Source organism: Octopus bimaculoides, chromosome 15, assembly GCF_001194135.2.
Source record: "Octopus bimaculoides isolate UCB-OBI-ISO-001 chromosome 15, ASM119413v2, whole genome shotgun sequence".
Lineage (NCBI taxonomy): Eukaryota > Metazoa > Mollusca > Cephalopoda > Octopoda > Octopodidae > Octopus > Octopus bimaculoides.
In genome coordinates, this window is record NC_068995.1 from 36,353,118 (window position 1) to 36,355,382 (window position 2,265).

The window sequence follows — 2,265 nt, forward strand, 5'->3', positions numbered from 1 at the left end:
GAGCGAAGTAAACCTAGGATCCGAGAAAACTGGTTCTGTTTATGTTTTTTCTTTCTAAATATTAAAAGAATGTTAGTGAATAATACAGTACGGGACCAATTATCCGGCAAGCTTGGGACCGGAAGTGTCCCGGATTTCTGGATTTTCCGGTTTTCTGGAGGCAGTCTAAATATATACTTAAAATATAAAATAAACTGTGAAAAGTAAAGAGCTAAATTGTATTTAACAGATTCAAATAAATACACCTCTAAAGCAGGACCACTTTAAGTTCTTAAAATATATCATAAAAAAGCAAAAAAAAAAAAAGAAAAAAACTTGATTTTATTTCACAGGTACAAATTAATACAATTCTAAAGCAGAATATGTTTTAATCTTTATCAATCCATTAAAAAAAGTAAGGAACAAAACTATTTTTAACGCACCACATACAAATTAATCAACTTAAAAACGGGGTCTGTTTACTGAGTCCACTGTACAGCACATTGAACTGCATTGCAAAGTATTCCTGATTTCTGGAAGCCAGATGAAAAAAGCTTCGGTACTGTGCATTGTTTTGTTTCTACGTGTATTGAATTTACGTTCAAACAAGGGGAGGGTAATCAGAAATAACGAGGATTACTAGTTTAACTGCCACCATAAAAACTAATTTATTTATAAATCATCTTAGATGTTGACATGTTGAGAACATAAAAGGTAGAGTAATCTCCCTTGTATTTAAAACATTTAAATTATTCAATGTTTTATTCTCAATGTAGCTATTTAAAAATTTTATTTTATTTATATTTTATTTCTGAATGATGATATTTAAAAAAAAATCTAATCGAAACTAACCCAATGATTGTACAAACGGTTAACAATTAAAATGCTGTTCGTTTGACGACCCGTAACTTCTTAGATACCGTTGCCATACGGTAGACTAATATAAGCAAGTCAAACAAATGGAGGATTTATCTGTGTGGTAAGTTATGCAAGTAATTTCTATTGATTTATCTAATTGTTAGGCATTTTAATTTCGAATGAAGCTAAATTTTAGTTTGTACACGTGAAATTCTTGTAAGAACTCTATTTATCTTAGTGAATCGCCTTTGCGTTTTGTACTATTCGTGTCTGTTGTACAGACTGCTTTACAGCACAATAAAACGAGGGAGCTTCACTGAAACAAGTTTTCTCCCCCTGAAGTTGACGTTTCAAATATTTTCTCTTGTTTGCTCATTTCTTTTTTCCCTTTAAATAATATATGTAAATATAACGTTCTATATATATGCACAGCGTTATATGGAGACCGCTAAATTCAATCTCTGTTCCTTGGTTTTATTATATTACCGATTACTTATTGAGCTTTATCAACGATGTTACAAGGAGGACTTAAGTCGCTCTCAGAATCCTCATATTTCAAACTCTTTTTACCTGAAATTTTTAACGTTTTTCTCAAACGACACATAACGTTTCCCTTTTTTTTTTAAAATTTTTAATATCTTGTATAAGAGTTGTTGGCACTCCGTCGCTTACGACGTCGAGGGTTCCAGTTGATCCGATCAACGGAACAGCCTGCTCGTGAAATTAACGTGCAAGTGGCTGAGCACTCCACACACACACACACGTGTACCCTTAACGTATTTCTCGGGGATATTCAGCGTGACACAGTGTGACAAGGCTGACCCTTTGAATTACAGGCACAACAGAATCAGGAAGTAAGAGTGAGAGAAAGTTGTTGTGAAATAGTACAGTAGAGTTCGCCACCTCTGCCGGAGCCTCGTGGAGCTTTAGGTGTTTTCACTCAATAAACACTCACAACGCCCGGTCTGGGAATCGAAACTGCGATCCTATGACCGCGAGTCCGCTATCCTAACCACTGGGCCATTGCGCCTCCACTGCATAAGAGTAGTAATTTAATATTCCGACACTTAGAATGGCAAAGCATAGCACTTGATTCTGCATTGTTTCGTCATCGCCGTTGTAAAGCTCGAAAAGAAAAAAAAACAAAAAAACTTTTCTCCTGTTCCTTCAATGTTATTCACACACGCACGTACTTGCCGCCACTTGCAGCTTTTCAATTACGATCTCAGCCAGCCTTATTTGAACTAAATCACATTTTTGTATTTATTTTTTAAAAAATCATTATTTATTTTTTGAAATCATTAAAATTTTTTTAAAGCACGTTTTGTAGAAAAAGAAAAGCAAAACAAATAAACTGTTCCACTTTTCCTCTCTTCGGGACATAACTGGGTTAGCGCCGTACTAATTTGTCTGTGTGTGTGTGTGTAT

The 2,265-nt window shown here is 34.6% G+C and overlaps 1 protein-coding gene across 1 annotated transcript in view; it reads left to right on the forward strand.

The window, feature by feature from the left end:
• Positions 1 to 817: 817 nt before the first annotated feature.
• Positions 818 to 2,265, forward strand: part of LOC106879584 (uncharacterized) — a 57,895-nt gene continuing 56,447 nt past the window's right edge. Inside the window, exon 1 of the mRNA XM_052973271.1 lies at positions 818 to 958. The gene's annotated coding sequence lies outside the window, so the exon portion shown is untranslated. The remainder of the gene's footprint in view (positions 959 to 2,265) is intronic.